This window comes from Megalops cyprinoides, chromosome 4 (assembly GCF_013368585.1).
Source record: "Megalops cyprinoides isolate fMegCyp1 chromosome 4, fMegCyp1.pri, whole genome shotgun sequence".
Lineage (NCBI taxonomy): Eukaryota > Metazoa > Chordata > Actinopteri > Elopiformes > Megalopidae > Megalops > Megalops cyprinoides.
The window spans coordinates 28579313-28591461 of record NC_050586.1 but is presented as its reverse complement, the minus strand read 5'-3'; the positions used below and the strand labels follow the sequence as shown (position 1 = coordinate 28591461).

The 12149-nt window shown below is 46.4% G+C and overlaps 1 protein-coding gene across 2 annotated transcripts in view; it reads left to right on the top strand.

Annotated features, from left to right (window-relative positions):
• Positions 1–12149, top strand: part of trpm3 (transient receptor potential cation channel, subfamily M, member 3) — a 120049-nt gene that overhangs the window by 78491 nt on the left and 29409 nt on the right. The window lies entirely within an intron of this gene.

Genomic DNA, 12149 nt, shown 5'->3' with positions numbered 1-12149 from the left:
AGAGTGAAGTCTCGTGCTCTCTGCTTAGTCACGGTGTGCTTACCCTTTATAATAAACCCCACCATCATTCAGTAAAGAAACCTTCCAGCAGAGGCTCTTATCCTTGAATTCTTCACTTCACAACACAGTTGCTTGTCTCAAGGCATGCTCTCCCATTGGAGAGGATTTGAGAGTTATCTGATGTGTGTACTTGCATGCATACGCACACAGACACACACAGCAACACACGCACACACATAGGAGCACGCATGTCTAAAAACAGGTTTTATACTTGTGACATATCCAGGGCATGTGAAACACTGGCACACTGGTTCTCTCTCTGTCCCTCACACCTCACACACACAAACACACGTACAGTGTCTGACCACCCATGCAAATACAGAAACACTCTCTGTCTGACCACACAACACAAACGTGTTGCCTCTGATCACACACACACGTACTCAGACCCACACAGACATGCACACACAGATACAACCACAAGTACCCACACACACACACACACACGTGGTTGTTTGTAACCGGAGCATCAGGGATACCATGGCTGCACCCCCTGCCCCTCCCTGTTGCATACACCTTTGGCTGATGTGGCTTTATGTGTTGTCATTTCTCAAAGCCCTGAAGGAGACGGGGGCCCTGGAACAGGGAATCCAGTCTGCACACACTCAGACGCTCACATTATTGTCATTTCTGTCAATGAGGAAGCCTCTTAGAAAGTGCTGAATCCTCTGCACTGCATTCTGCCGTCTCTACACTCACTTCACTGCTTTAGGTCTGTGGCCATCTGCTATTCTCTCCATCCATGAGGAGAAACTATCAGTAATTGCATTGCAGTAAATCATTTTCCTAACATGTTTTTGTCATCACAACATTACCTTAGAATAAGAAATAAGGAACATGTAATTTCCTTTGTCCATCACAAAAAGCCATCACAAAGCATCTTTCTTCTGTCTTCAGATGAGTCACCTTCAATAATCCTGAATTGAGAAGGCAAACCTTCATAAAAATGCACAGGAGCATAAGAAAATTCATAAAGTGCATTTTGAAGGTTGATAACATCTTAAATCAATGAAACATTTCCATTAAAAGATTATCAGTTTTGAAATGTGCTGATCTGAAGAATTTTTAAAGAAATTCTCATTTGCAGAGCCACTGGGTGTTGTTATGCCCTCATTATGAATACTTGCTCTGCAATTTCTTATTTATTCAATGAATTAAGTCTAATGTAGTGTTTAGTGCACAAAGCCGTGTCAGCACGATTTACTTAACAATCTGACATTGTAATCAATAATGTGAGTGACAGGTACTGTGTTTCCAAGGAGGGAGGGACTACATTTAGGTGCACTCTGCAGGAGTTTAACATAAATCACTGCACAATTACCCTCCTGCATGGGCGACTCAAAGATTCTGCAGAATTGCCTTGTATTGATTCACTCTGGGATGTGATTTGATACTCCTTTAAAAAAGAGGTTATGGTTTCTCGCTTCACCTGCAACCGGACAGAGGGCTGGTGAAACCTTATTCAGTAGGTGAACAATGTGACCAAAATCTCTGAAATGAACCCTTGGATTAGTTTAGATCAGTAACAGTTTATGTGATAACTGGAGAGAAAGGAGATGAAATTCAGGTCTATCAGTACAGTTTTTTTTTTTCCATTCAAAACAGCATGCCGTCATCCAGACTAACTGTATGTGTAATCAGTTAATCGTTGTATAACTAATGACACATCTGTTGTGTAACACATCAGTCCTCCATGTTTTTATACACATGTGCAGGCAATTTCTATCAATTGTCTAAAATATGATAACATAAATCTCAGAACTTTTGCTGAAAATACAAATTCAGGGTCGTACATGGTGGTGATGCATAAGAGATAGCCCGCGTCAGCAAGCAAGCCCATTGGCTGCCGCGATTGTCATCACACTCAGCGGTGAAAGCCTGAGACTGATGGACAGACGCTGAGCGTAAGTGACATCTCTCAGGTCTGCTGTATCAAAGGCTAGCCGTCCTGACAGACGGGACCCTCGGGGTGTTTCCTCCGCTTTGATGTCGGTTGCTGAGGGGACAGAGGGCACAGAGCAGTTGGCGGCCGGTTCCACTGAACCCAGCTTCCCTGTGCAGGTGCCGCCCAAGGTGTTCCTGGGCCTTTGAGTCTGATGGATTCAGACAGTGATCACGGGGAAGGGGAGTGCAGGATGGGGGCACAGCTAACAAATTGCAGATGTCCTTCATGCATTTGCATAATACTGGAGGAGGCACAGCTGTAACCTTCTTGAATGCTTCTGCTTCTTTTTTGGCAGATAAGGAAATCTCCTACCATTTCTTCTTTTTAGTCATAACTATGTACCATTACATCACATTATCGGCATTTAGCAGAGCCTCTTATCCTGGTACCCATTTATACAGCTGCATATACAGCAGCGGTGCCCCAGCAGGACATCAAACCGGCAACTTTTAGGTTGTGAGTCCTGCTCCTTATATGCTGCACTGCCACCCAAGTACCAGAACACATTCAAACAGGAACAGAGCTCAATTAAAGGGTTGTTGCTTTCGTCTGAATTAATTTTAGAATGGAATGGAATGGAACAGAATGCACTTTACTAATCCCAGAGGGAGCAGCACCACTGTTACAGTAAACAGGCACTAACTCAGCTGAGACCTTTTTCTGAGAATGAATCTTTGAGGAGACAGAAAAGAGGACTGGCCCCATTGATCTCTGAGAGCTGAGACTGTCACTATGACGAGAGGACTTATGTTGGAGAAACAGCCACAGCACTTCACTCCTAAGTGCTTTTCCGCATTTTACAACTCATATCCTAGTTCAATCCGAACACCCCCCCCCCCACACACACACACACACACACATCAGTTTGCAAGGAATGAATACGCTGAATATGTGTGCTTAAAATAAAAAGAACACAAACAGCCTATTTGGTTTACTACTGCTTTACTACTGCTACTCTCAGATCACACTAGAAAGTCACGCATAATGACGTCCATGTGGAACTGACGTAAACTTAGAGCTGAATTTGCATCACCCGTTCCCGCTTCATAACACACATGTCACGGTGGACTGCTTTAACAACGTGTTTCAGCTCTATGCTTTTTAGTTGGGTAACAGGCTGGTATGCAGACTGGGGCGTGTGCCCCAGAGGTTGCAGGCTCGATTTCCAATGCAGGCAAGTGGAGGGGAAGCGGGAGCGGCTGCTCTACTGTTAAGCAAAGGTACTTCACCTGGACCGCATCAGCAAACACCCAGCCGTATAGATGGGATGGACGTGACTGTGTAACTCGCCCCTGGTGACGGCCGTCTGTCAGACCAAATGAGCGATAATGAAGAGGCCCTGCCTGCGTGGAGAGATCTCTCCCGGCCCTCGGTGAGCGACCGTCCTGCGTTTCACAGCCCGCTGTATGAACGGACTCCTCCCATCGCAGGCACCGCATGACGCTGAGCGCCGGGTCCGCTCCCCCCCCCTGGCACCTGCATTAATTATTGATCACAGCACGCTCTGTGAACCGCGTGACCCGCTGGGAGGAAAATGAACAGAGAGAGCGAGGAGTGTGCCGGCTCCGTGGCGTCACCTCATTTATACGCTCCGCAGGTGCTCCCACCTGGGAAGCCTCACCAGGCTGACATAACGGCCAAACATTCATCAGGAATTTAGGGAGGGGATTGACAGCCCCCCTGCCCCAACCATAGTTTTAGCAATGAGTAACCGACTGCTAGTTTCCATGCAGGACTACAGCGTGGCACGCATGCTCGATTACTCCATATGACAAGAGATGATAGTAACCTTTAAATCCAGCAAGCACATAACTGTCTCACAGCAATAAATAAGCCCTGCGCTAGCAGGGAAATCAAATAACATTTTGACGTGGACAATCTCACATCTTTCTCAGAGTTCATTTTTATTTGTTTATTTTTATTATTATGATTTTTCGGTCTGTTTTTAAGATATTTTGAAAAAGACTGTACGTTAACCATATTGGAGGACTGAATGTTGAATATTCCAAACTATAAAAAGCAACCACATCAACATGGACTTTAAAAAGTAGACTGGGTGCAGCAGATGAACACAAGGGGGTATTTTGAATGCACAGTCCAGATAAGATACTGGCCTTGGGATCATAGATGCGTGGAAGGGAAGGAAATTGGATTAAATTAAATGCAAAATGAGCTATTGGAAATTAATGAAAGAAGCAAATACTGGGGCTAAGATTAAAGTATGTAGTAAGGATCATTACTAGAAGAATGTGGTAGGATGAACCTTCATTTCTCGATTTATATGTTTCTTTCTCCAACAGAAATAATGCACTCTGGATAGGAAAGAAGCCATGCCTTGTCATAGAAAGCAACCAAAGAAGAGCTGACACTTTAGCATTACTTCGTAATTTCATTATTCAGTGATTGAATGATTACTTCAATGGTGAATTTTTTTTTAATTTTCTCCTTGACACAGATTCTGTTTATGAGGTTCTTCTCTTTCTCCTTGACATGAGGTCTCCTTATGAGGTTATCTTCTGTCTCCTTGACACACAGTCTGCTTATGAGGTTCCCCTTTTTCACCTTGACACAGAGTCTGGTTATGAGGTTCTCTTCTTAGTCTGAATGCCACTCTGAGGGCTGCTTTGGCAGTACAGCCTTTCAGTCTCTCCAGTGGAGCGCGTGTTTGTCGCACCGAGGAACAGCATTTCCTTTAATCGAACTGACAGGCAACAGGGAGTCGCTCCCCGACTTCCGTGCTCACACTCTAAGACTGTGTGAGAGGAAGATTCATGCAGGAAGTCGGTGTGCCTGCAGCGCTCTACCTCATTGGTTCATGGGGAGAAGGGGCTGCCAAAACACATGTATTCATTCAACTGCAGTCCACACAGATTCTGCTGGGGATTCATGCTCTATTAACCTTAGTTATTTTTGTCATGCTTTACTAAAAATAGCACAGCTTGTGAGTACAATTAATACGATTAAAGCCCACATTCAATGTAACACAGCATGTTTTAGCTTTGGAATTAGTTTGGAATTTAAGGAAGTGTGATCTTTTTCCCATATGTCTTTTATTTTAACCAGTAATAACCATTTTTACCTGTGATAAATAAGCATCTCCCATAACAGATACCAATACAATAAATAGAAATACAAAATAAAAATATACAATGCAAACCCTGTTGTTTGAAATGGACTATTCAGAAGAGCATATCATGACAATTCCCCCACCACTGCCAGCCTTTTTTAATATGCTTTAATATGTGAGCCCAAGCACAGCAAACAAAAACCTTCAGTCTGAGGAGGTTAGCATATCCCACAATGCACTCAATGACAGCTCCAGATATTTTTTGCACCTCCTGCCAGTCTTCCCCGGCAGGGGACAAGCGGAGATCCTCTTCAAGCACCTCTCTGAATAATGCACAACTAATAAGCGTTGTTTTATCCTTCTCCAATCAATAATTTACACCAGGCCAGCCCTTACATGTTTAATTCTTATTAATGATTAAGATGTACTACCAGCTTGCAATGTTCCCAAGCCTGTAACAGGAAGAGATGTTCCATCACTGATTTCATTATGATAATGTGGGACTCGTCTGGAAAATGGCCAATTTATGTTTTGCTGTTTGTGTTTAACAGTTGTTCAGTGACCTAGTAGTTACAGCCGTGTGGCTCCGCCCTTGTCGTGAATGTTTACAGTGTCATTTAGGCTGATGTTGCCAATTACCCTCTTGATGGAGTTGGATTTTGGTCCCTCAGGATCAGAGTTGGTTTCAGTGGTTGACCCTGACACCGGACAGTGTGAGGTTCGTTACCCAGCTAAGTTTGTCTGTGCGGTGGAGTTTGTTGCATCTCTGGCTAATAAGCACACTACATCACAGAGATGTCATGGTAACAGTTCTGGAAAAGGCCAGCCTCCTGTCCAGGAGGGATGTGTCTAGCCAAGCGCCTTCATGCCAGAGGTGTTTGGGCGAGTTTCTATGAATCATCTAGCTTTGAATGACATCTCCCTCCCTTTGTTCACTCCAGATCAAAAGAAAGCTGTCCTGCTCTCTTAATCTGGCTGTACAGTAACACATGCTCGGTCTGAGGGAAAAACGCTTCAAAGGAAACGAGGAAGGAAGATTCAGACACCTCTGTGCTTCTGTTAGCATTTGCATGATAGCAGCAATTGGACAGGATGTGGCTTTTAACCTCTGTCTTCCTGGTGGGTCTGTTGTGGAAAACACACAGCTGTGTGCTCAACAGACCCACCAGGAGGCCCCCTCGCAATATGTCTCTTTTTATTCTTTCTGATATTTCTTTCTATTTAAGCTCTTCAGCTGCGTTTTGATACATCTGCCACTTTTCATATCCGTGGCACATCGCCAGGCTCAGAGGCCTGGAATATGACTACGGTGTGTCTGTCCAAATGCTTAATCATCAAGGTACTTTACCTGGAAAGCTGAGAACACTCGGTTTCCCCCAGACTGATTTGCAGTGCCATTTATTTTCACTGTAGAAAGTCTCATCTGCACATTAACTGCTCCATTTTCAGCATGAAAATGCATCAAAATGCTGGGTAACCTCACTGACAGGCTGCATATGAGTGCACCCTCCACCTCCACCCCCCCACCCCCCACCCAAATTCGCATAAGCAATCCCTCACCTCTGAGGAAATAGATTAAGTGCCCAATGCAGATGCTGATGTTCCACCAAGGACTTGACATAAATCATGCGACTGCAGTATCTGACGCACGTCATGTCTAACAATCGAAATGAGGCATAACGAGCGCTGTAACCGCCACAACGAGGATGATGATGATGATGATCTGCGGCTGTCCCCGCTGCTCCCCCTCTTGAGTCTGAGTCGCACGCAGACTGCCGTGTTGATGTACCTCATGTAACAGGAGACAAAAACCGGAGGAGCGCCGTTCCAACCCCCCCCCATCCCCCCCAAGCCCACAATGGGCTCCCAGCACCCCCCCACCCTAATTCCAGCTGCAAATCGTCAGCTGTGAACATCATTTGCTAGACCTGTAAGACGTGGAGGGTAGTAGGGGGGTCTGTTGACATAACCAGGCTGCACCAGCAGCAGAGACAACCACAACGTGCCGAATTAGGTCGCCGTGACGCCCTCCCTCCCCCACCGCCCAGGGAGACGACATGAGCCGGTGGAGGGCATTTTCGCCCCTTAAATTAAGATGAATGGCTCTTCTTAGACCAAGCCATCAGGGCGCAGAGCCCTTTCACACTCTATAGGCAGGGGATATTTAAATATGCCTGAGGCAGGCGGAGTCTAACAGCGGGGGGAAACGCAACGCTCGTAAGAATCCCAGCCTTCATTTGAGATTCTCGCTAATTAAGAGAATATAAGTGTGAGGCTGAGGGCTAATTCCATATCTTTCCGTACCAAAACCTTCTTACGTGCCCCAGCCTAATAGTGGGGCGCTGATCTCTAGGCAGTGGTCTGTAATGCTCAGCAGGCTATTGTGTGTCAGAAGCAATCCCCACTCCGCGCTGCGCCCCGGTAATGTGATGGGACTCGTCCTCAGCCGGCGAGAGAGAATGCTGTAATTAGATCACAGTTTGAGGCGGCGAAAAGCTCAAATGGAAAATTCCCTCGTAGGGCGCTGGTACGATTAAAAATCGTCTCCCGCCTAGAAACGGTGTGCCGCTCCGAAACCGCTCACTCAGCAGGGACCCCCCCATCTGTTCTCGCCGCCCCTGTGGGTCGCCCAGCCACCAGCTCGTCCTGTGTGTGGTGTGCAGGAATAAGCTCAGGTCAAGTGTGTCGGCAGTGGTGCCAATCCTCTCACACATCTTGTACAAAGCCTTGGTGTTGGCTGTGGTTTGCCTCCAGGCTGGCCTGGAGTGTATGTGTGTGTGTGTTTGGAAGGGTACGGTGGTGGGGGGTGTTTTGGGCTGGAAAGACTGTTAGTGTGTCCAAAGCTTAATTAGAGGCAAACTGCCAGTCTATATTTATCCTGTTTACTGCAGGTACTGAGACTCAGGCAGCCTTTTTAAAGTCTCAGGTCCTTGTAAATTAGCGTCTGTTTAATGTGCCGTCTTTGTTTGTTTGTTTATTTATTTCTATTTCACTCTACGGTGCGGGTCTGGACTGTGATCAGTCTTTATTCCGCCGCAGACAAATGGCCCTGTTTGTGTGATTACGATGTAGAGTGGTGCAGGCTTAATGGCAGACATTAGTCTTGGACGCGGAGAGACGCTCTATCATTCTGGAGTAAATTCACCGGGCCGAGCGGAGGACGGCATCGGGGGCTCGTTTTCACCGTCTGCCGGGGAGCGTATAAATAACTGTGTGTGGTAATTACGCCTGCCAACTACTCACAGAGTCGCAGAGGATGCTGCCCGGTCAATAACATCAGGTCTCCTCCATATCACTGGATGGCCGCTCCTCCGATCACCCAGGCCTGTGGATTAGCGGCTCCAGAACCTACCACCTGTCTCAACGTGTCTCTCCAGCTATTCTTTTCTCTCAGCCCGTGGAAGCAGCACCGTTCCCTGCAGTAACACTCCGCAGGGTGTGGCAATCCATCTCGTCTCCTATCAGAGGCAGATAAATCCAGCACTACATTTATATTCCAACCCTAGGGATCTTGGACTATATTACCTCTCTGTAACATGGAGCTGAGGTAAAACATCACAGCAAATAAATAGCTGTCTTACTTTGCTTTCCTTTTACAAGCATATGATATATACCATTCTATGAAGATGAAGGATTGCCACTGTCCAATCATGCTGAAAAAAAACAGAAACAGTAAAACCTTGAACCCTAATGCGTTTGCATACAATGGGCATAAATCCATTAATAAGATCTACCGCGGAGATGACGGAGCGGGAAAGGGAGGAGGGGGTGGGAGGAGAGAAGATTAATAAATAGATCACATGATGGCCCCAGTCCATACAGGTGTGCTCTCACATTCCGAGCACGCCTGGGAAGACACAGCCATCATGTGTGTTGCGGCAAGGTGACCTTGACACATGAGCGCTCTTTTCCCCTCCCTCACAAGGGTTTTCATACATGCACGAGCCAAAGAAGGCCAATGCCAGTGGCTCCAATGATATTACCGCCATGGCCAATATCGAATGAGAGATCCACGCTGACGAACACGAGCCACAGAGACCTCATTTGGCAATGGCATCCATGAAATTTTGCTTCCCATTTCATTTTTTCAATCTGACCGGGATGGCAGCAATACACTCCTTTTTCTCACCAAGTTTGAAGCTTTCATCAGAAAAGATGGTCCTCTGCTAAAGACACTTCCGCACATAGAGAGTTTATCTGTTTATATGATTGACCCACTTTCCACATGTGTAGCTGTACAGGTGATAATTTCACTGTAGTATGACAGTCACAGCATCTAATATTAATTTAAAAATAGAAGGCTTCAAAATGAATAAAATAAAAGGGAACAGAATCAGTGAGCTATATTTACTGAACACACACACACACACACACTTACTTATATATGTGCATACACATCTGTATAATAAGTACAGATAATAAGTATCAGTGGTCTCCCAGTGGCTGGCCCATAGCCTGAGGGCTACAGGGTTTCCATCATCATTTCCCTTAGCACAGGTGGAAGTGAAACGGAGATGTGAGACTGCCCAGGGAGGAAAGTGCTGGAGGGCACTGCCTGTGCAAAACAGTGTCCACACACCTCTCTAAACCTGACACACTGGCCTTGTGGGGACACGAACAGGGCTGGGGCGGGGGAAAGATGGGCCAGGGCAACACTGAGGGGCCAAGGCAGGGTCAGGGCAAAGCAGAGATGTCAATAAACTCATTTGTACAGGCCTGGAGGAGGTTTCCTTTTACTTCACTTGAATAGGTTCCTATTCTATGCAGCACTACGCATCCAGCCAGTGTACGTAACAATTCCTGTGAGGGAAATGATTCAGGAGTGGGCCACATTATCTGATTGATTGATTGACTATTTCCACAACATTATGCATTTGGCCTACACTGAGTGATCGTAATGATGGCAGGATAGCTACAGTGTATCTAAGTATATCTAAGTATAAGCAGAAAATGAGCTACCAAGACTTGATTTGGTCACTTAATTGGGGTTTTGGAGCTCACACAGTGTTCAACTAGACGTGGTCACAGACATGAACACACACTTGTATATTGCCAAATTCACCAGATTATGACATACAGGACACACTCTAATAAGACAAAAAAGAATAATAATCAGAAGCTCCGCCAATTAAGTTTGATGCACGCGACGACTGTCTGTCGTATTTCATTTACAAAAGGTCATTTTTCAAAAAAAAAATTGTACATTCCAAGTGCTCGTCAGGTTGCACAACATTCTGTCCAACATGAAAATACCCATTAGCAAGTGCATCTAATTTGACATATACAGATAGAGGTGACCTATGCCATTTCATTTCCTGGGGAGGGGAGGGGGTGCATGTATGACTGAGGAGACCAATTTCCAGAGTGGATAATAATAATGATCCTGTACAGATCATCAGTCACTCGCTCTATAATGTGAAGAAGAATCTTATTACGCGGGGCTCAGAGCATCCAGCCATGATGTACCATTGATTTCCTATCGATTTCCCCCTCCCTCCACTCCGCTGTTGAGCAATGGCGTGCTAGAGGGTCACACGCGGAGTTAGGGATTATCAGCCCCGGAAACAAGGGGATAACAGACTCGCAAGTGCCACGCCTGTTCGCGTTGCACGGGCGGACGTTTACACTGGTGATTGGATTCAAATGCCGGGCTGTAATCCCTTAGTACGTGATGCGTCCACTTCGACAAGAGTGTCCTGTGACATGAAGGACAATTGATTTTGATCGGGGGGTTCTCCCTCAGTCCCCGTGGGCCCTGCGGCTTCCCTCCAGAGGAGTCTGCGATATGCGTCAAGGCCGTGTGCTGTCCAGTCCTGGACGCAGATGTGAAAGTTTGTGAGGGGCATGTGGGTAACCTTCAAACCTCAGTGCACTGGATACAGATATTACATTACATAACATCACACATTGACTTAACTGACACACTGATCCAGAGCGACTTAAGTAGCTTATATACCATCCATTTTAGATGGCTGTATATTTACTGAAGCATTTCAGGTTAAGTACCTGCTCAAGGCTGCTACAACAGTGCCTCACCTGGGAGTCAGATCTGCTGCTCATCACTTCACCACACTGCTGCAAGCATTATGGAAATCTGATCTCTGTCCCAGTGTGAAGCCCAGTGTGCGACAGATTGACAGCACCTACTTTTTTTAGTTCGAATTAACAACACTACAAAATAAAAAAATGATGCCCCCCTCCACCCTGAGGACCCCTGTGAACACACCCCACCTGCCATCCCTCTGACTGACATGCTGAACAGCATGGGCTTTCAGCTGGCTACAGTGCTGATGCAGAGACTCACAGTCTGGCCCTGATTTCTATATGCACAACAGCATACACAATGACATATATAAGATCGAAATCAATCTAAACAAGATTCTCTGACATCGGGGTAGAGTGTCAGGATCGGAGATCGGGACACAAACGCGGACCACCGGGTAAACGGAACCAAGCGTTTAATCTCAATCAGCAGGCAGTTCGTAGTACAGGGACAGGCAGGGTTCAAAAACACGGGGAAGCAGTCCGGGGGCAGATCCAGGATCGGAAGTCGGGGCGGGCAGAGTCGGGAACCAGGTAGCCAAATGGCGTCAAACGGATCCAAGTCGGCAGGCAGAAACGAAGTCGGGAATCAGGCAGGAAACGGCAACAGCAAACGACTCACGGGTACTAATGTGGGGACGAGACAGGAAGAACTCACTGAAACGAACTAGCAACAAGACAGAGACACGCAGGGAAGATATAGGGCAGAGGTAACGAGGCAATAGGATGCAGGTGAGCAGGCAGGCAGGTGCAGGTAATGAGGGGATCAGGTGGGCGTAGACCAGGCAGGGAGTGGGGCGGGGCTGGAACACAGGGGAAACAAAAACACAGGTATGGGGAAAAAACAAAAACACCGCGGCTTAAGGGGGCGGAGCCCTGACATAGAGAGCTTCTACTTTAATCTGTGGTTCCAAAGTGCTTGCTCTCGTCTGAAACCTAAGATCTACGATGCTAACTAATTCCTCCACAGTGTGATGAAACTGTAACTCATACATGCGTACAGATGAAATGTGAAGCTATAACTGCGATCCTTCA